The sequence below is a fragment of the Dendrobates tinctorius genome, unplaced genomic scaffold, assembly GCF_039654945.1.
Source record: "Dendrobates tinctorius isolate UK_male_01 unplaced genomic scaffold, ASM3965494v1 ptg000031l, whole genome shotgun sequence".
In the NCBI taxonomy this organism is placed as follows: Eukaryota; Metazoa; Chordata; class Amphibia; order Anura; family Dendrobatidae; genus Dendrobates; species Dendrobates tinctorius.
Genome location: NW_027361699.1, coordinates 6,756,675 through 6,780,000, shown reverse-complemented (window position 1 = coordinate 6,780,000; position 23,326 = coordinate 6,756,675). Strand labels below are relative to the sequence as shown.

At 43.3% G+C, this 23,326-nt stretch overlaps 1 protein-coding gene across 4 annotated transcripts in view; it reads right to left on the bottom strand.

Moving 5' to 3' along the window:
• FREM1 (FRAS1 related extracellular matrix 1) overlaps positions 1-23,326 on the bottom strand; it is a 375,258-nt gene that overhangs the window by 302,685 nt on the left and 49,247 nt on the right. The window contains exon 1 of one of the 4 annotated variants that reach the window (XM_073572161.1): positions 9,918-10,044. The exons of the other annotated variants lie outside the window; for them this stretch is intronic. The gene's annotated coding sequence lies outside the window, so the exon portion shown is untranslated. Of the gene's footprint in view, positions 1-9,917; positions 10,045-23,326 lie in introns of those variants that run through there. 4 annotated transcript variants of the gene reach the window in all.

Below are 23,326 nucleotides of genomic sequence, written 5' to 3'. Positions count from 1 at the left end.
CTTCCATAGTAGGAAGAGTGCAGTGTGGCACTTTTTTGAACAAAATTCTAATGATCAGGCAAAAGTTATCTGTAAGAAGGGCGCAAAGACCTTTAGCCAAGGGAAAAATCTGAGAAATTTGAATACCAGTTGCATGCTTAGTCATTTAGCAACCATGCACTTGCAAGCGTGGACGGACTACCAAACCTCACGTACCACACGTGCACCTGCTCCGAATGAAGGTAGTCAGCAACGCTACATCGTTTCCCCCACTGTAAGCCCACCGGTTAGCACACCACCAGCAGCAAATGTCGAGGTGTTGTCTCAAGGGCAAAGCAGTCATGGAATCACAATGTTATTGCTACGAAAGACTGAATCTAGGCCATCAGCAACACCACCAACACCATCACCATCATCAACCCTCTCTCAGTCTGCCATGTCCACCGCTAGTTCCACCATATGCAGCTCTCAAGTCCAGCTCACCCTACCAGAGACTCTGAGTAGGACAAGAAAGTTCTCATCCGCATACACTGGCTTTGAACGCACACATTGCCAAACTAATCTCGTTAGAGATGATGCCCTACCGGTTGGTTGAAAGCAAAGCTTTCCGCAAGCTCATGGCCTACGCAGTACCACGCTATCACCTACCTAGTCGGCACTTCTTTTCGCAAAAGGCCATCCCAGCCCTCCACGTGCATGTGAAAGACCGCATTGTCCATGCACTCAAGCAATCAGTGAGTGGAAAGGTGCACCTCACAACAGATGCATGGTCCAGTAGGCATGGCCAGGGCCGTTACGTGTCCATCACTGCGCACTGGGTTAAAGTGGTGGATGCAGGGTCCACAGTGGACAGTGGCGGTGGGACAGTGCTGCCTAGCCCACGATATAGGAAACAGTTGGCTGTAGACATTCGACCCTCCTCCTCCTCCTCCAGAAGTGAAAGCTCATCCACAGAGTGCATTCGCACGAGCACTCTATCCGCAGCTGCCAGTGTTGCACACGAGGTGTCCCACTATCGAACAGCTAGTGGTAAGCGTCAGCAGGCTGTGTTGAAGATGATGTGTTTGGGAGACAACAGACACACCGCGGAAGTACTGGCCGACTAATTGCAGCAACAAACTGAGTCATGGCTGGGCAGTCTACATCTTGAGGCAGGCAAGGTAGTTAGTGATAACGGCCGGAATTTTGTGGCAGCCATAGCCCTTTCAAAACTCAGACACATACCTTGCCTGGCTCATACCTTGAACCTGGTGGTGCAGTGCTTTTCCTCAATAATTATCCAGAGTTAACACCCCTGCTCCATAAGGTGCGAAGACTGTGCTCGCACATCCGCCAGTCGCCCTTACACTCCAGTCGTATGCAGAAGCTGCAGCGTTTGCTCCACCTTCCCAAGCACCTAATTATCGACGTTGCAACAAGGTGGAACTCCACCCTGCACATGGTTCAGAGGCTGTGCGAACAGAGGCAGGCTGTAATTCATTTGTGGGAGGATACACGGGAAGGCAGTTTGCAGGCAGACATGGAGTTGTCTGGTGTGCAGTGGTCAAAGCTGAAAGACCTCTGTAAAGTCCTTCAGTGTTTTGAGGAATGCACACGGCTGGTAAGCGCAGACGACGCCATCATAAGCATGAGCATCCCACTTATGCGTCTGCTCATGCAAACTTTGACGCAGCCGAGGAGGAAGCGGAGGAGGGAAGCCATGATGACAGTTAGCCATTTTCTGGTCAGGGAAGTCTCGTGGACGAGGTGGAGGAAGAAGAGGAAGAAGAGGAGGAGGATGATGGGGATGATTATTTTGGGGAGGAGGATGCTTCTCAGGGAGCAAGAAAAAATGTTGGCGTGGCAAGGTAAGGTACAGGGTTTGTGCGTGACTGGAGGGATGTGGATTTGCCAGAAAGTGCTCCTCCACCCAGCACTCGCAGTGCATCATTGACACCTGGAACATTGGCCCACATGTCTGATTATGCCTTGTAGATCCTAAAAAGGGACCCCCGCATTGCCAAAATGATGAACGATGACGACTACTGGTTGGCCAGCATCCTGGATCCACGCTATAAAGGCAAATTCCAAAACATCATGCCACAGGAGAACCTAGTGCTAATATTGGCTAACAAACAAGCAACTCTGGTAAACCGTTTGTTTGAGGCATTCCCAGCACACAGCGGCGGTGATGTTTTTCCAACAAGCCCTAGGTGGCAACATGAAAGAGGTGTTCGTGGTGCACACAGCTGAAGTGGCGTTGGACACAGGGGTTTCATGACCATGTTGTGGACTGATTTTTCAAGTACCGCTCACACGACTGGTAATACTGCATCGATCGAAAGTGACAGCAGATAGCAGTTGTCAACTTTGGTAACAAACTACTTCTCCTCCCATATCAATGTTCTCCCTCACCGGTCATTCCCCTTTGACTATTGGGCCAGTAAACTTGACACCTGGCTTGAATTGGTACAATATGCCTTACAGGAGCTCGCTTGCCCTGCTGCTAGTGTGTTATCTGAACGAGTCTTCAGTGCTGCTGGATCAATCCTGACAGAAAAAAGGACTCGTCTGTCGACCCAAAATGTTGATGATCTAACCTTCATTAAAATGAACTATGCATGGGTTTCAAAGGATTTTGTCCCACCCTCCCCTGCTGACACGTAGGTTGCCAGAAAAATGGCTTGCTTTTGTCCTCCTCTTCCACGGACTTCTCCAATTACTCCATTTGCAGCTGCTGAATGTCCAACATTCAACATATGCTATTTTTTAAACCTCCCTAACTGGGCTGCCTCCCCCCACAGGGCCGCGGTCAACACCTGGCGCATGCACCCGTGCGAGTGCCGTTGCCCTGGACAGGTGGGTGGGCACACTCTTTGGCAACGGCACTGGCACAAGGTCCCTCATAGTAGAATCAAGTGTCTCTGACGGTGGGGGTGCACACCCGATGACAGACACACCGGCGTACTATGAGGGGCCCTGTGCCAGTGCCATCGCCAATGAGTGGGCCCCCCTGCTTGCTCAGGATTACAGCACTTGCAAAGTTGAAATACTTACCTCTCCCTGCTCCACCGCCATGACGTTGTTAGGAGTGGCGGAAGGCACTAAAAAAATAAATAATTAAAGTGCCTTCGCCACTCGGGGTCCACCGTGCGGTGGATGGTAAAACCACTGCTGAGAGAGGCAGAGCACAAATATGCACAGGGTTCTAACACACCCAGAAGCAATAAGGCAAGCTCTGTTAAGGGACACAGAGATGCAGGGAAAATAATACCAAAGTAGTATCGCTGAGCCTGTTAACAGCACAGGATCTCAGCGGCACACGTGCGGTGGCCGGAAACCAGAGTAGTTAAATAAGATCACTACAACCGAGCGGACTTATCGTGTATACGTGTGCTCGGCATCGCAACTGCGCACGCCTGGACAAGCTGCAACCGCAAATATCGCAAGCGCGATGCAGGACGCTAAGCTGCTGGAAAGAAGGAGCTTGTGCGCGCTGGCGCTAGCGCAGGTACTGACTGAAAACCACTCACACACACAGACGTATTATCAGAGGGAAGGGGATTCTTAATGAGTCAGTCACCAATCCAAGCATCTGTCACCATACACACAGCAGCAGTATGGAAATAATAGCTTACGGGACCTGCCGGAAATCTCCAGAGCCCTGAGCTAAACCAATGGAATCAGGAGCAGGACCTGAGCGCCTGACTCTTGAACTCCAATGGGAGCCGGTCCCGTGGGCATGCTCAGAAGCTGGAAAAAAGGACTTAGCCTCTGGAGACAAATGTGAGAATCTGGATTCCCGCATAGGCATCATAGAACCCAGATTCCTAACAGAAGTCTTCCGCGTTTCCTGACGGTGACATTCTGGTCAGAGAGCGCAATTACATCACGTCTGTACGCCCTCTGCCTAAACAGTCCAAGTGCAGTGAGATGGAAGATGGGGACGACGAGGAGTCCAGACTAGTACAGGGATTCCCTAGCGGGTAGACTTATTTAATTGTTTTCAATGTTGGGGCAGCTATTTTTGGGGAGCACTATACTCTGGAGAATGATGTATGAGGCCCACCATACACTGGAGCATTCGAAAGGTCACCAGCGATCCCAACCAGGATCGCTTGTGCATCGCTAAGTGGTCGCTAGTGAGCTGCAACACAGGCAGATCCCTTTTTTCTCATCAATTTTTAAAGGGAATCTGTCAGCTGCCGGCACTGATATCAGGAGCTTATCTACATCATTCTGTAATGCTGTAGATAAGCCCCCGATGTAACCTGAAAGATAAGAAAAAAGTGTTAGATTAAACTCACCGGAGGGGGGCGGTCCAGTCCGATGGGTGTCGCGGTCTGCTCCAGCGCCACCCATCTTCATACGATGCCATCCTCTTCTTCCCTTCCTGTAGTGGCTCTGGCACAGGCACACTGCTCTGCCCTGTTGAGGGCAGAGTAGAGTACTGCAGTGCGCAGGCATCGGGAGAGGTTGGGAGAGGTCTGGCGCCTGCGCACTGCAGTATTCTGCTCTGCCCTCAACAGGGCAGAGCAGTGCACCTGAACCGCAGCCACTACAGGAAGGGAAGAAGAGGACGGCATCGTATGAAGATGGCGCCGGACCGGATTGGCGTCTGGCGCCGGACCGGACTGCGACACCCATCAGATCGGACGTCCCCCTCTGGTGAGTATAATCTAATGTGTTTTTCTTATCTTTCAGGTTACATCGGGGGCTTATCTACAGCATTACAGAATGCTGTAGATAAGCCCCCCATGTCAGTGCCGGCATGCAAAAAAAGGGTGACAGATTCCCTTTAAAATGGGAACAGATGAGTTGTCTGAACTTTTATTTATCGATTAACTCAATGGATCAGTGAAAAATGGATGAAACATGGATGGAACCCTGAAGGAAAAAGGATGTCTGCCGTTTTTCAACTTTTTTTAATGGATCTCAATATACTTTAATCGCCGAATCTGATTCCCAAAATAGATAAGAGAAGATAAGGACATGCTCTGAGTGTATCCATTTCTAAAATAGATGAGTGTATAGATCAATGAAAACTCTATGGGTTAATGTTAGCGTGAGACTGAAGAACATTTCTGGCGATATTTACGACACTAAAGTGGCATAATTTTTGATGAATTTGCTGATCAAGCTTCACTACACTGGGTCCCACCCAAGCTTTGCCCATTCTGAATGGCATAAAAATGGCAAACGTCACAGAACTTTACGCAACTACAATAAAAAATTGGGACGTATCAAGGTATTTTACAAAACTGTCATGAAACATCTTGATGAATCTTTCCACAGTGTTTTTAGTTTTACTTCTTCTTAAACATCCATTATAGTGGAGCATTCAAAGAAATCCATTACTATGCCTTACTCGTGTACAAAGACTTCACCTCTGCCTTTCCCATAAACACTCAAATGAAGAAGCAAGTGGTGAGACAGACTTTAATCTTACAAAGCGGAGCTAAGGTGAGGAGCACAAATGAAGTGTTTACAAGCAAAGCTTCCTCAAGTGCCTGAGGCCATGTTTTAATTGGTATGACAATGACCTTCCATTCAGCCATGGGAAAGAGACTTTATTGGAAAAAACAACCATAATTATGTATGCTTAAAAGCATAAATGTTCTGAGGATGAGCTCTAATTGTACAGACACACATGATCAAAACATGCAAAGAGCAACACAGATGTTTTTGCTGGCGGGTATCACCTAGGAAGCAGAAATCACTACCTGCAATCATGTACAGAACTACAATAATACAGTGCTATTTCTCATAAAACATTTCAATTAATGGGTTTATTAATTAATGAGGGAATAATCTGGAAATATACAGCAGTCAATTTGCTTTTCATTTTTTAAAGAAGTTTTCAATGTTTTAGTGCAAAGGCATACCCTGTGTAAATGTGTCAAAGTCAACCTTTCTTACACCATTACTTTATTAACAAGATAGCAGCAGCGACATTACATCAAAAGAACGTGAGAGCTGCAGCCAATCACAAAGCTCAGTGGTCATACCGAGGTAGATGGTACAAGACAGCTGAGTCCAGTGATTGGCTGCAGCAGTCACAGGCTGGAGGCAGCAATGAAGAGGCAGCACTGGAGCAAGAGGTAAGGAAAGGCTGATTATTCTTTAAACTGTGCTAAAAAAAGGTAAATGTGGAAAGCACTTTAAAAAATTCACAAAAACATAATTGGTAGTACCGCAATTACAAAGACCTGTAAATAAAGATCATTTCTTATTTTTAATATTATTATTATTTATTTATATAGCACCATTAATTCCTTGCTGCTGTACATGAGACGGGGTTACATCAAAATACAAATATCATTTACAGTAAACAAACTAACAATGACAGACTGGTAGAAAGGGAAGAGAACCCTGCCCTTGCGGGCTTACATTCTACAGGATTATGGGGAAGGAGACAGTAGGTCGGGGGTTGCAGTAGCTCCGATGGTGTTGATGTGGCCGTGTGGTCATTACAGGTTGTAAACTTTTATGAAGAGATGGGTTTTCAGGTTCCATCTGAAGGATCCAAATGTGGTGGGTAACCTGACATGTTAGGGCACAGAATTCCATAGGAATGGGGAATATTCGGGAGAAATCTTGGAGGTGATTGAGTGAAGAGCGAATAAGAGTGGAGGAGAGAAGGAGGTCTTGGGAGGACTTGAGATTACGTGAGGGAAGATATTGAGAGATTAGTTCGGAAATATAGAGAGGAGACAGGTTATGGATGGTTTTGTAGGTCAGTGTTAGTGGTTTAAACAGGATACGCTGGGAAATTTGGAGCCAGTGAAGGAATTTTCAAAGATGGGAAGCAGGAGTGTAGCGAGGAGAGAGATTAATTAGTGGGGCAGCAGAGTTAAGGATGGACTGGAGGGGTGCGAGAGTGTTAGAAGGAGGATGTTACACTAGTCGAGGCGGGAGATGATTAGGGCATGCATAAGCATTTTGGTAGAGTGAGAGTTGAGGAAAGGACGGATTCTGGAAATATTTTTGAGCTGGAGATGACAGGTGGCGAGAGCTTGGATGTGTGGCTTGAAGGACAGGGCAGAATCAAGGGTTACTCCAAGGCAGCGGATTACCAGGACAGGGCAAAGTGTGATTTCATTTATTGTGATACATAGATCAGGCAGGGAAGGTATGCGAGATGGAGGTAAGATAGTTAGTTCAGATTTGTCCACATTGAGTTTGAGGAAGCGAGAGGAGAAGAAGGAGGATATGGCTGATAGACACTCTGGGATTCTGGAGAGCAGAGAGGTGACATCTGGGCCAGAGAGGTAGATCTAAGTGTTATCACCATATAGATGGTTCTGGAAGCCATAGGACTTTATGAGTTGTCCCAGACCAAGGGTATAGATTGAGAAGAGAAAGGGTCCTAGGACAGAGCCTTGAGTGACACCAACAGAGAGGGCGAGATGAGGCGGTAGTGTGGGAGTAGGAAACGCTAAATGTGCGGTTGGTAAGGTATGAGGAGATCCAGGATAGGGCAAGGTCTTTGACACCAAAGAAAGAGAGGATCTGTAGTAGGAGGCAGTGGTCAACTGTGTCGAAGGCAGAGGACAGGTCTAGAAGGAGGAGTATAGAGAATTGTCTGTTAGCTTTGGCTGTAAGTAAGAATCATAGAATGGTAGAGTTGGAAGGGACCTCCTTGGTCATCTGGTCCAACCCCCTGCTCAAAGCAAGATTCACTAAATCATCCCAGACAGATGTCTGTCCAGCCTCTGTTTGAAGACTTCCATTGAAGGAGAAATCACCACCTCTTGTGGCAGCCTGTTCCACTCATTGATCAACCTCACTGTCAAAGATTTTTCTAATATCTAATCTGTGTCTCCTCCCATTCAGTTTCACCACATTGCTTCTAGAATTTCCTTGTGCAAATGAGAATAAAGATGATCCTTCTACAATGTGACATCCCTTGAGATATTTGAAGACAGCTATTAAATCTCCTCTCAGTCTTCTTTTTTGCAAACTAAACATTCCCAAATCCTGTAACCGTTCCTCATAGGACATGGTTTGCAGACCCGTCACCATTCTGGTTTCTCTTCTCTGAACTTGCTCCAGTTTGTTGATGCCTTTTTTAAAATGTGGTGCCCAAAACTGGACACAGTATTCCAGATGAGGTCTGATCAAAGAGGAGTAGTGGGGAATAATGACTTTCATGTGATCTAGAAGATTGTATGCTTCTGTTAATGCATCCCAGAATTGTATTTGCCTTTTTTGCTGCTGCATCACACTATTGATTCATGTTTAGTTTATCATCTATTAGTATACCCAAGTCTTTCTCACATGTGCTGTTGCTTAGCCCTATTCCTCCCATTCTGTATATGCTTTTTCACTTTTATTCCCCAGATGTAGTACTTTGCATTTTTCCCTGTTAAAAACTATTATGTTAGTTGCTGCCCACTGCTCCAGTTTATTTATATCTTTTTGAATCCTCTCACTCTCTTCTCTAGTATTAGTAATCCCTTCTAACTTTGTGTCATCAGCAAATTTAATCAGTGTACCCTCAATTCCTCCATGTAAATCATTGATAAATGTGTTGAACAATACAGGGCCCAGAACAGAGTCTAGTGGTAGCCCACTTGAGACATTTTTTCTGCTGGATGTGCAGCCATTTATGACCACTCTTTGGGTCCAATCACTAAGCCAGTTATGAATCCACCTAACAGTTGCCTTGTCCATTCCATACTTTCTCCAATATTTTTATTATTTACATTTTTTTGTCTGTGTTCTTCCACTTCTAATAGCAGAGTTCTCAATAGTATTTTTCAGGTGTATGTCTTTTTCTGGCCTTTTGCTTCCCTTCCCACATTTTTCTAGTTTAAAACTCCCCTGATGAGTGTAGAAAGGCAACTTCCAAATACATGTTTTCCAGTCTTTGTAAGGTGCACCCCATCTCTAGCAAGTAGTCCATCATATGGGTACTTCACTCTGTGATCCAGAAAACCAAATCCTTGCTGACGGCACCATCGACGTAGCCAGTTGTTCACCTGCAGAATCTTATTCCACCTCCTTGTTCCATGGCCATCCACTGGGAGAATGGATGAGAAGACCACCTGCGCTCCCAGTTCTTTCCAGTTTTCAAAGTCACTGCAGATTGTTTCCAGGTCCTTTCTTGCGGTGTCATTTGTCCCCACATGTATTAGCAGGAATGAGTAGTTATCTGTAGGTCTGAAGAGTCCTGATATCCTGTCAGACACATCTTTAATTTTTGCACCTGGAAGACAGCACATTTCTCTTGAGGTTATATCCGGTCTGCAGACAGCGGCCTCTGTTCCTCTCAACAGGGAATCCCCCATGACCACAACTCTCCATTTATTCTTCACAACATTTTTCTTTCTTCATCCAGGAGCACACTGAAGGTGTACAAGGTTGTTCTTTGTGGGCAAAGTCTTTTCTTGATGTATTTTTTCATCATTCTCCTGCGTGAGAGCCTGGTACTGATTCCTGAGCAGTGTGGGTGCTCACTGCCTCTCTATCCTCCTGCTTCTCTGGGACACATGCTTCCATTCCTCTGTTTCTTCAGGTGCACTTCAAATCTCTTCCCTTTCTGTAACATGAAGAGATAATTCCGCAACTTTTTTTTTCTTTTGACATTTAAATTTTCACTACTATGAAAAAGAACCTAGACATGTTTGGTATCTATGAACTCGTAATGACCTGGAGAATCATAATGGTAGGTCACTTTTAGCATTTGGTGAACATCATAAAAAAAACAACCAAAAAACAATTCCACTTTTTTTTTAAATTTCATCGCACCTTGAATTTTTTTCCCGTTTTTTTTCTAGTACACTATTTGGTAAAACCAATCATCTCATTCAAAAGTACAACTCATACCGCAAAAAACAAGCCCTCACATGGCAATATTGACGGAAAAATAAAAAGTGGGTATATATGATTGGGAAACATCTTTATTTATTATTATGGCAGTATATATTGGAAGGGGGAAATTGGTCTGCACTCACATTTCAAAGTATGGACTGGGCGCCGATCTCCTGGCCCGCATCCTCATACATGCTTTGAGGCTGCTGAGTTCAAGTCAGGGGACCCGAGTACAGTCCATGTACTGCGGTCCGATCACAGACCGATAACAGAATACAATAATCTGCAATCAGAAATACAGATGATAAAAAAGTCACAATCTGGTTTGAATTATTTTAAAAAATGTATGTGACACATTCCCTTAAAGAAAAATATACTTAAAAAGAGTATTGGGTATTTTAACAAATGTTAAATAGGTTAGAGTAGAGTAGGGCCAAAACAAAAGTTTATGGCTATATTCCGTATGTGATCTGGGAACTGTTAATGTGTGATTGGTGAGGACTAATGCTGATCGAATAGGTTCGGATAAGCACTTAACCAAAAGCTATAGCACTTACCAAATAGCTGGAATGGGAACCCGGATACCTGGAGCGCTCCTGATGATCAGCTGTGTTCGGAGCCTGTTTGTTAGGCTCTCCATGTGACCGTCACACAGCCGTGACACATGCAGCTGCGGCGCCGTACAGCTGATTATCGGTGCTTATCCGAAGCTACTCGATCAACACTAGTGAGGATGTGGTGTATAAGTGGAGTTTTTCCAAGAGTGGGCAGTGGGACTGTGGAAGGTTCGAGGGATGGAGGCGGAGCAGGGGTGGAGCCTGGGTAGAGTCTCAAGGGGGCCCAAAAATTTTGACAGTATGGGGCACTGAAATTCCTAGTGGCAGTCCTGAATGGAACAATATTACTACAATAAAAAGACACTATGGGTGTAAATATTACTGCAATAAGAAGACACAATGGAGGTAAATATTACTGCAATAAGAAGACACCATGAGAGTAAATATTACTGCAATAAGAAGGCATAATAGGGGGATCAATATTACTAGAATATGGAGGCAAATGGTGGGGTCAATATTACTACAATATGGACCAATCTTAGCAATAATACTGCAAAAGGATAAATGGAACAATATTACTACAATAAGAAGACACCATGGGAGTAAATATTACTGCAATAAGAAGGCATAACACAATGAGGGGGCAATATTCCATCAGTATGGACCAGTTTAGGGTCAATATTACAATAAAAAGGCAATGGGGGGAGATATTACTGCAATAAAGACCAACAGGGGTATTTATGACTACAATATGAAGGCGCAATGGGGATAAATATTACTACAATAAGAAGGCATAACGGGGGTAAATATTACTACAATAAGGACCAAATGGGGCAATATTACTAGATTAAAACCAATTGAGAGCAATAGTGTTGTAATATTGCTACAAAAACTACCAAAGGGGCAATATTACTACAATAATGAGACACAATAGGAGACAATATTATGACAATAAAGACCAGTTGGGGCAACATTATTACAATAACAAGGTACCATGTGGGGCAATATTACTACAGTTAGGAGGCACAATATGGGGAATTAATGTAAGGAGGCACGGGGGGGTTATTATGAAAAGGAGACCGAATTAGAGGTTTTGTTATAAGCAGACACAATGGGGTCATTCCATAAGGAGATGCAATGGAGATACTGTAATATAGCACAATGGGGGCATTACTATAAGGGTATGTGCACACGCAGTGAAATCTGCTGCGTTTCCGCAGCGGTTTTGGCTCTGCGGAAGCGCAGCAGATTCTGCTGCGTTGTACAGTACCTTTATCTCCAATGGAAAAAAAAACGCTGTGCACATACTGCGGATTTTTCCGCGCGGTTTGCTGCGGTTTACAATCCGCAGCATGTCAATTGTTTGGTGCAGAAACGCTGCAGTTTTACACCTCATCCATTATGAGGTGTAAAACTGCAGGGCAAAACCGCAGAAAAAAACGCAGATAAACCGCAGGACTTTTGTCCTGCGGATTTACCTGCGGTTATCTCTCCAAAATCCGCACACCAAAAAAACTACGTGTGCACATAGCTAAGGAAGTATTATGATAATAAAGAGGCACAGAATAGCATTATAATACTGGAAGAAATTAGGGACATTATAATTATAATAAGGAGTAGCTATGGGGGTACTGTTACTATATGGAGGCAGAGAAGTAGCATGGTTTGTGTAGAGGTGAGAAAATGTGAGGAAGGTACTGGAAAAGTGAAAAGCTAAAGATTTCTGTGTATTATACTCTGCAGGAACGAGTCATGGATGGAAGAGGTCCTGGTGGTTTGAGCTGAATGGGAAAGTAAAGGGAAAGTGAATGACTACAATCAGTGAGAACATCTTAACACTGAGTCACTGGATTGATCTACTACCAATGGTTCCCAAACTCCAGTCCTTGCGGACCCCAACAGGTCATGTTTTCAGGATTTCCTTAGTATTTCACAGGTGATGGAAGTATCATCAAGGCATCAGGAATTCTCTCACATGTGTGACACTAAGGAAATCCTGAAAACATGACCTGTTGGGGTCCGCGAGGACTGGAGTTTGGGAACCACTGATCTACACACTGTATTCACATATGGTTTGCAAAGCACTAGTGCAGAACTGATATCTACCAATATATGGTCACTCTGTGGTGGTAATATCAGTTTTAGTCCGGTAGTTTTGGTTAATGATGAGCATGGCATTTTTATCACTGTGCACTACTTTATATGCTGTAAATGTGGTTATAATACAACAGGTTTTTTCTCAACTGATGTATTACAGTATTGATGGTAATATTAATGTCACAGTTCTGTTTAATAATGATCAGTAGCGTGGCATTATTTCATCACCATGTACTGGAATTATTTGAGGGGTTATCCAGGACTATTTTATGTTTCCCTTATAGATCTAATAACTTAGATTCTATGATTCTATCAAACAGAGGCTGGACAGACATCTAACTGGGATGATTTAGCGAATCCTGCTTTGAGCAGGGGGTTGGACCAGATGGCCCAGGAGGTCCCTTCCAACTCTACGATTCTATGATTCTATGATTCTATGATTCTATTCAGCGTTGATTCCTGCCAGCTCAGAGCGGGGACAGACCACTCCTTCCTGCGATTCTGCAGCTTCTTGTGACGTAAAACCTACAGAGCAGCTGCTTCTCTTCTGGTCTACTGTGTTAGTGAGGCGTGAATGCCAATGTCATGCTGATTGACAGCCTGCTCTCAGTCTGACATTTACAGTCACGCCCCATTGACAGAGCAGACATGAAAAGGAGGAGCTGCTTTGTTGATATAAAGCAGCATAATCACCAGCAGGAGCAATCTGTGATTACTCCTAGCCAGTGTTGGGTAGAACAGACAGGTAAAACTGCGAAACAAATTTCATGGAAGTTCTTGTCCCCTTAGAAAATTTTATTGTATCTCATAGATTTTGATATGCTGAACACGAATATGTGCTCCAAAAGTCTGTATCACGTAAGGTTTTTAAGAAACATCAGTTTATAGTCTACATTATGATGTCTGAGACACTACATACATGTGCATCGATGTTAGTAGCAAAAGTGTTTTGCAGACGACTTTAGTTTATAATCCATGTCAGATGCTTCTCAAATAAGATTCCAGCAATAGTCAGCCAGCATTGACGTACTCCACTTTCCCTGGTACCTTTTCTCCATCAGCGTAATGTCTTGTTGAGATCTTTCACCGTGTTCATCACTAACGGCACCAAGATTGGCTGGAAAAAAGTCCAAGTGAGAATGTAGAAAATGCATTTTTAGTGACATATTGCATTTCATCAAATGATATGCTGTGAACATGTTGTCCACGAGTTGTTCAAAGTTCAGTGCCCTGCTAAAGTTGAAGGTCACATCTTTAAAAGCTCTCCATGCCACTTGTTCAGTTCCTTGCAAAAGACCATCAAAGCTACTGTCATTCATTAAATCTCTGATCTGTGGGCCAATAAAAATACCTTCTTTAATCTTTACATCACTTATTCTTGGAAATTTCTGTTGCTAGTAAGAAAAGGCTTCCAATTCTTTGTTCATTGCTTTGACAAAATTCTTCATAAGCCCAAGTTTAATATGCAAAGGAGGGAGAAATATCTTTGCTGGATGTTTAACATTCCTCTGCCCAGCAACCAGGTTTTCACAGAGTGGCCAGCTCTTTCTGAAATAGTGCATTTCTCGTGCACGACTGTCCCACTCACAAATAAAACAACAATACTTAGTATATCCAAGCTGCAGTCCAAGAAGAAGTGCAACAACTTTTAGATCACCACATATGTTCCAGTTATAATTTCTATTAATGTGGGTCAACAGTAATTCCATATTCTCATACGTTTCTTTCATGTGTACGGAATGCCCAATAGGTATAGAAGGATAGATATTTCCCTTGTGTAGTAAAACAGCCCTCAGACTTAAACCTGGCAAGTCAATGAACAGTCGCCATTCCTTCGGATCATGTTTGCATGAGTGGATGAATGTCATCCGCTCAATGCCAACTTTTATTTCCCATTGACTTGCATTGGGGTCGGGTTTCGGACGAAACTCCGACTTTTTTTGCCCTAGTCGGACCAGTTTCAGCTGAAACCCGATCTGACTAAAGTCGATCAACTCTAATTGTTAGTTCATCTTCGTCGTCCTCCATTGTCCATACTTTAAGAGGCTTTGGAGCACGAAGACTTTCATCATGTGGCACTGCTCTTATGGCTGAAGGAAGATTAGGATATTCTATTGATTTCTTGTTCTTTGCTGAATATCCTGTTACATTTGTAAGGCAGAAGTAGCAATCTGTTACATGATCTCTCTGCTCTCTCCATATCATTGGGACAGTGAATGGCATTGAAGGTCGTCGTAATCCATTCGGCCATGCTCTAAGTATGTGAGTATTGTCTTTTGATTCCTCCCCTGCCCAGGAGATGTGGTATGCTCTGTAAATGGTCAGCCAAATGATTCACTGCGCCTGCATGGAATTCGCATAATAAGTGCTTGCATATGTGTAGATCAGCGATTTATGTTATTTCAGTGGAAAATTTAGAATATACTGTTTAAGAAAAAAGTTCATATATGAGTTTTTAGAATTATGACAGAATATTATAATGTTTCATATCATTTCTCAAAAACCTTACATGATAGGAAAAATCTGAACCTTGGTAACACAGTGTAATTTGCAGCTACCTGCCTGTTAGTTCTTTGCCCCATGAAATGTCCCAGATAAGCACTTTAAACTTATATATCAGTACTATTGGTAATATTGGTCTTCTAGTAAATCTGGATTTTCTACAATGTCAGGAAATGTCATATTTAAAATTGAGATCCTAAGATTGGCCTGTGTGCCTTCAAATGCCAGTGATGAATTTCAATCTTAGTCCAGCCCTTAATCCAAGTTTTGCTGGAATAAAGACATTTACTGCATTACTTTCTCTATTGCAATCACCATGCTTGATAACACACCATCTGTGATCAAGGTCTCATATTGTATGTTAACCCTTGCATACCATCATCTTCTGCAAAACACTTTCACACCAGTGTGTACTATTATACTAGAAACACAATCTTTTGAAAGCATGTATTATAATGAAATAGGAAATGCATTTAAATCTTGTTAAGGAGATCATATTTCTCCATGAAGTGCCATACTTTTTATATATATATATAAAACAGAATGAACATTTTCTTTCCCATGACTAAATAGCTTAACATGGGACAAAATGATCCAGAACAATCAGTTTTAGAAAAGATTAAGATCTTAATTCTAACAATACATTTGCCTTGATAACCTCAGCACAACAGTTAAAAGCTTCCAGATGTTAGAAACTGGGTGGCACAAAACAGAAATAGGAAATAAACAGGATTTCCTTAATTATATCACTCAAATATAGCTCCATTTATTTTTTTTTCTAAAATGGCTTTGGGCTGCAGTGTTTTTTTCTATAGCTTACAATGCTGTAAGAAGGTATCTGCTACATTTCAGACGTCAAAAGTAATTGTCCCAAATAACTATATATATATATATATATATATATATATATATATATATATATATATATATATACAGCTCTGGCAAAAATCAAAAATTAAGACACCACTGCACAGTTTTATAAAAATCAGTTTGAATTCCAACCAGAGTACACCTCATTCTACATAATGTACTTCTGATTAGGTGATCACCTGAACCAAATCTTATTTAACGAAGGAAAGTATAAAAAACCCTCTCTGACCTTTCCCGGCGCCTGCGCACTGCAGTACTTTACTCTGCCCTCAATAGGGCAGATAAAGTATGCCTGCGCAGGAGCCGTGGCAGAAGTAAGGATCAGGACGTCATCTCCAGAAGATGGGAGGCACCGGACCAGACCGCGACACCCGGTGAGTATAATCCAACTTCTTTTTCTTCTCTTTCAGGTTATATCGGGTGATGGCTGTGGTCACAGCTTATATGCCAAAAATGGGATGACAGATTCCCTTTAAAATTTCTAAGATGGCAGTCTATTACTACAAAGTCAAGCAGCAGACATTGGGAACAACAAAGCTACAAGAAGAACCTGAAGACCCACCTGTTCCGACAAGCCTACAGCCTTCAATGATCCTCCGTCTACTGAACCACCGCACAACCAGCTCTACCCTCTGATAGTGTATCCTCACCCATCCCTGTAGACTGTGAGCCCTCGCGGGCAGGGTCCTCTCTCCTTCTGTACTTGTGTGTCCCTTGTCTTGCACATGTTTATTGTACTTGTCTATATTTCCCCTTTTCACATGTAATAATATAATATAATAAATTTTATTTCTATAGCGCCGACATATTCCGCAGCACTTTACATTTCGGAGGGGATTTGTACAGACAATAGACATTACAGCATAACAATAATCACATAGATTATAACAAATACCAAGAGGAATGAGGGCCCTGCTCGCAAGCTTACAATCTATGAGGAAAAAAAGGGAGACACGAAAGGTGGGTGGTAACAGTTCCCCTGACATGTAAAGCGCCATGGAATAAATGGTGCTATAAAAATGTATAATAATAATAATAATAATAATAATAATAATAAAATTGGCAGAGGGAGAAAACGACTCTCCACTGACTGGGATGACCATCATCTTATTGGAATATCACTCGGCAACTGGAGGATGACATCAAGTGACCTACAAAAGGAATGGCAAATGGCAGGTGGGGTGAAGTGCACGGCAACAACAGTTCGTAACAGGCTCCTAGAGGCAGGGCTCAAGTCATGTAAAGCTAGTTACGATCGCGGACGCAGAGGGCTTACCCAACCAACGCTCCCACGTCATCGAACCATAACGACGACGGGGTATGCGTCCCAGGTGATCGTGGAATGTGAACCCACTGGACCACAGAGGGGGACCCAGACCTACCCGAACTAAGGAAGGGTAGCGACTGAGGTCTGTGGCAGCTGAACTTGTGGACAAGATGGCCATATGCAGTTCTAAAAGACACCGCACAACTTCAGGTATGAAGAAATATAAAGTTTACTTAAATAAGGCAAAAAGACATCTAGACACCAGGTTCCTCATTACGCACATCACAAAGGGTACACATCTCAGATAGACAGGCGAAGCAAGAGGTCATCACGGGTTGACGCAGTCCAGGGTCATCTGGCACGAGCATTCTAAGAGGACCTCTCTCTCGTCCCACAGGAGAGGCACAGGCACAGCAAGAGAACATCAGACACCGACCTCGGGCAGATTTCAGACGATGGCTAGGGTCATCACGGGCTGATACAGTCCAGGGACATCTGGCACGGGCATCCAAGGAGGACCTCTCTCTCGCCCACAGGAGAGGCACAGCAGGAGAAGATCATACACTGACCTCGGGCAGACTTCAGACGATGGCTAGGGTCATCACGGGTTGATGCAGCCCAGGGCTATCTGGCACGGGCATACTAGGATGGCCTCTCTCTCAGGCCTCAGGTGTAGCACAGGCACAGCAGGAGAACATCAGGTACTGACCTCGGACATCCTTCAGACAATGACAGGAGCCATCATGGGTAAGACCCCAGGAAACTGGCAGGACATCAAAACATAAGCAAGACACGGATAGCACAGGTCGAGGAATGTTGGCACTACAGCACCGGGCATCGGCTGGTCAGGTCCAGGGCTCACTGTCGGGATCGTCACTGGGGAGCAGAGCTGGAGATTCCCAGGAAGGAGGAATCCATCCAGGAACATGAGCGAGACTGACTCAAGAGCCCAAATTGGACCACCAGGACCACGAACTGGACATCTGGACACAGGCTGGACATCGAAACACGGACTGGACATTGGAACATGGATGGGACATCGGAACACGTATGGGACATCTGGACTCGGACAGGACATCAGGACACAGGCTGAACATGAGGACACAGACGGAACATCAGGACATCAGGACACTGGTAGGACATCAGGACTCAGGTAGGACATCTGGACATCAGGACTCAAGTAGAACATCTGGACATCAGGACTCAGGCACAAGCTGGACATCAGGACATCAGGTCACAGGCAGGACTTCTGGATATCAGAAATTAATGCACATGGTGGACATCAGGTCTCAGGCAGGACATCAGGACATCAGAACTCGGATCTCAGATAGAACATCAGAACATTGACATCGGACTCCGGACATCTGGCAGCGATCGACAGGCACCGGACATCATGCTCCGGACATGAGGCTGCAGTTATCAGGCTCCGGACATCTGCCAGCGATCGGCAGGCTCTGGACATCAGGCAGCGAAGGATAGGATCCGGACATTTGGCGGAGGATGTCAGGCACCGGACATCTGTGAGCGGTGGTTAGACACCGGACCTCAGGCCGCGGTCATCAGGCTCCGGACAAGAGGCCACGGTCATCAGGCTCCGGACATCTGGCAGCGACCTAAAAAGGAACTCAAGTGGTCTAGTGCAAGCACCGCAGGGTTGGACTGCAGCCGGCACCGAATAGCAAGCTGAGTACAGAGTAGTAGAAACTCAGCAGAAACACCGGACTACAACTTTCAAGATGATGAACCCAGGTTTGTTCACAGAAAGTCAGCTAGCAAAAAGTCACAGTCACAGGGTACAAGGTTCAAGACAGAGAAGCACTTCAGGAATAACACACAGCTGGAATCAGGACAAAGACTCTGGTACAAAAACATAAACAGGGCAAGTCCAGGAACACAGACATCAGCTGTCCCAAAACTGATAACAGACTGAACAGAAACGGATCTGGGTACTCAGCCCCCAGAGCAGGCAGAAAAACAGGCACCAGCTTTCCTAGACCTGAACACAGGCAGGACAGGAGGTGAACACCAAACACACATAGCAAGACTCAAACTTAATGCGAAGCTCTGGCAACACCCCACAGGGTAGGGGAACTTTAGATAGAAGCTGCTCCACAGCGATAGTCTGGGGCCAGCAATTTAAGCACACACCCATTCCTCATAAAAGCAGGGGAGGTGTGGCCGCATGCACCCTAAGCACAGCCAGAAACAAATCAGCATAGCAAAAGACACCTGGCAGTGGCTGCAAGCCTGGACACATGTGGTAAGTCATATATAACTGCAGAGGACCTTGCAACCCGTGGGTAGCTTCCACAGTGGCAGCCAGGGACCACACATGGGAGTGGTCATGCAGCGCAGTGGAGACACTCACGCATGTACGGCTATGCAGCGGAGCCAGGAACTGAGCAAAATCCATGCAGGTAACTGACACATCATTCCAGCTCATTATGGGGAAAGGAGATAAGGGTTAAAGCAGATATATGCAGAGTAAGGCCGGTTAAACAGAGTACATACACAGTGGCATTACAGATTGGACCATAGAGGACTGAAGTAAGGTAATCTTCACTGATGAGTCTAATTTTCACCTTTGCCCAACACCTGGTCATCTAATGGTCAGAAGGAGACCTGCAGAGACGTACAAGCCACAGTGTCTTGCACCCACTGTGAAATTTGGTGGAGGAGTGGTGATGATCTGGGGATGCTTCAGCAAAGCTGGAATTGGGCAGGTTAATCTTTGCAAAGAACGTATGAATCAAGATGCTTACAAGGTTAACATAGAAAAACAGTTGATTCCTTCTGCTCAGGCGATGTTCCCCAACTCTGAGGACTGGTTTTTCCAGCAGGACAATGCACCATGCCACACAGTGAGGTCAATGAATGTGTGGATGAAAGACCACCACATCAAATCCGTGTCATGGCCAGCCCAATCTCCAGACCTGAACCCCATTGAAAACCTCTGGAATGTAATCAAGAGGAAGATGGATAGCCACAAGCCATCAAACAAAGACGAACTGCTTACATTTTTGTACTAGGAGTGGCATAAGGTCACCCAAAAGCAGTGTGAAAGACTGATGGAAAGCATGCCAAGACGCATGAAAGCTGTGATGTGATTAAAAATCATGGTTATTCCACAAAATATTGATTTCTGAACTCTTCCTGAGTTAAAACATTAGTATTGTTGTTTCTAAATTATTATGAACTTCCTTTCTTTGCATTATTTGAGGTCTGCAAGCACTGCAATTTTTGTTCTTTTGACCATTTCTCATTTTCTGAAAATAAATACAAAATTTAGTGCTTGGAAATTCGAAGACATGTTGTCAGTAGTTTCTAGAATATAAGAGTAATTTACATTTTACTCAAAAATATACCTATAAAGAGAAAAATCAGACAAACTATACACATGTGGTCAAAATTGCAAAATTGTTGGTACCCCTCTTTTAATGACAGAAAAACCCACAATGGCGACAGAAATAATTTGAATCTGACAAAAGTAATAATATATCAAAAATCTATGAAAATGAACAAATGAAAATCAGACATTGCTTTTCAACCAAGCTTCCACAGAATTTAAAAAAAAATAAAACTCATGAGATAGGCCTGGACAGAAATGATGGTACCCCTAAAAATTATGTTACAAAAGGGACATGTTAAATCAAGGAGTGTCACTGTCCACTAATTAGTATCACAGGTGTTTCCAATATTGGAATCAGTGAGTTGGCCTGTATAGCGGTCTACTGATACTCACTGTGCTGTTTGGTGACATGGTGTGTATCACACTCCACATGGACCAGAGGAAGTGAAGGAAAGAGTTGTCTCGGGAAATTAGAAAGAAAATTATAGTCAAATATGTTAAAGGTCAAATTTATAAGACCATCTACAAGTAGATTGATGTTCCTGGGACTACAGTTGCACATATTATTCAGAAATTTAAGCTCCATGGGACTGTAGCCAACCTCCCTGGACATGGCCGCAGGAAAATGATGTCAAATCAAAGAGACGGATGATACGAATGGCAACAAAAGAGCCCAGAAAAACTTCTAAACAGATTAAAGGTGAACTTCAAGCTCAAGGAACATCACTGTCACATCGCACCATCCGTCGTTGTATGAGCCAAAGTGGACTTCATGGGAGACTACCAAGGAGGATACCATTGTTTAAAAAAAATCATAAAAATGCCAGACTGAAATTTGCCAAACTACATGTTGACAAGCCACAAAGCTTCTGGGAGAATTTCCTATGGACAAATGAGACAAATATTGAACTTTTTGGCAAGGCACATCAGCTTTACATTCACATACACAAAAATCAAGAAAATAACACTGTCCCTACTGTAAAACATGGAGGAGGTTCTGTTACAGTATGTTCTGGGGCTGCTTTGCTGCATCTGGCCCAGGTTGTCTAGAATCTGTGCAGGGTACAATGAAATCTCAAAACTATCAAGGGATTCTAGAGAGAAATGTGCTACCCAGTGTCAGAAAGCTTTGTCTCAGTCGCAGGTCATGGGTCTTGCAACAGGATTATGACCCAAAATGCACAGCTAAAAACACCCAAGAATGGCTAAGCGGAAAACATTGGACTATTCTGAAGTGGCCTTTCATGAGTCCTGACCGATATCCTATTTAGCATCGTTGGAAAGCGCTGAAACATGCCATCTGGAAAAGGCAACCTTCAAAACTCGAGACAACTGGAGCAGTTTGCTCTTGAGGAGTGGGACAAAATACCTGTCGAGAGGTGCAGAAGTCTCATTGACAGTTACAGGAATCGTTTGATTGCAGTGATTGCCTCAAAAGGTTGTACAACAAAATATTAAGTTAAGGGTACCATCATTTCTGTCCAGGCCTATTTCATGAGTTTTATTTTTTTTTTTAAATTCTGTGGAAGCATGGTTGAAAAGCAATGTCTGACTTTCATTTGTTCATTTTCATAAATTTTTGATTTATTATTACTTTTGTCAGATTCAAGTTATTTCTGTGACCATTGTGGGTTTTTCTGTCATTGAGCTGAGGGTACCAACAAATTTTCCCACGTGTGTATATACAGCACTGGCAAAAATTAAGAGACCACTTTCAAATGTTCAGTTTGTCTGTTTTTTTCTCTTTATAGGTATATTTTTGAGCAAAATGTAAATTGTCCTTTTAGTCTATAAATTTCTGACAACATGTCTCCAAATTTCCAAGCAATACATTTTTTATTTTTTTTCTGACAAAGAAAAATAGTCAAAATTAAAAGAAAAACAGTGCTTTCAGAACTCATATAATGCTAAGAAAACAAGTTCATAATCATTTAGAAACAACAATACTAATGTTTTAACTCAGGAAGAGTTCAAAGAGTTCAGAAATCAATATTTTGTGGAATAACCATGATTGTAAAAACAGTTTTCATGCGTCTTGGCATGCTTTCTATCAGTCTTTCACACTGCTTTGGCTCAAAAATGTAAGCAGTTCTTCTTTGTTTGATGGCTTGTGACTATCCATCATCCTCTTGATTACATTCCAGAGGTTTTCAATGGGGTTCAGGTCTGGAGAATGGGCTGTCCATGACAAGGTTTTGATGTGGTGGTCTCATAATTTTTTCCAGAGCTGTATATTTATATAAATGCGAAAATTTATGTAAATTAGATCTCCTCTGAGGTGTCTATTTTCTAAGCTAAACAAGCCTAACTTTTCTAACCTCTCATCATATGAGAGACATTCCATCCCTTGTAATAATCTAGTTGGCCACCTTTGAACTGACTCTAATTTCTGAATACCCTTTTCAATATGTGGAGCCCAAAACTGGATCCCATATTCTAGATCTAGCCTCACACATGATTTATAGAGGGGTAACAATATGTTGGGATCGTGGGATTTAAAATCTTTTTTATGCACCCTAAAATCTTGTTTGTTTTTGCGGCTGCTGCTTGACATTGAGTACTGCTGGTCAGCTTACTTGTAACCAGAATGCACAAGTCCTTCTCCTGTCCTGTAGTATCAAATATACTCCCATTTAATGTATATGCAGCAAGAGGATTACTCCATCCTAGGTGCATTACTCTACATTTATCAACTTTAAATCTGTGTTTGCCCATTCAGTCATCTTATCCAGATCGTTTTGCAATATTGTAGTGTCAAGGTCAGATTTTAATATCCTACATTGTTTGATGTCATCAGCAAAGACTGATACTTTACTCTCAATCTCATCCACAAGGTCATTAATAGAGTTGAGTAAATTTGTTTGGATTCTGTTGCCGAATCTAATCTGAATTTGCCATATTCATGCCATA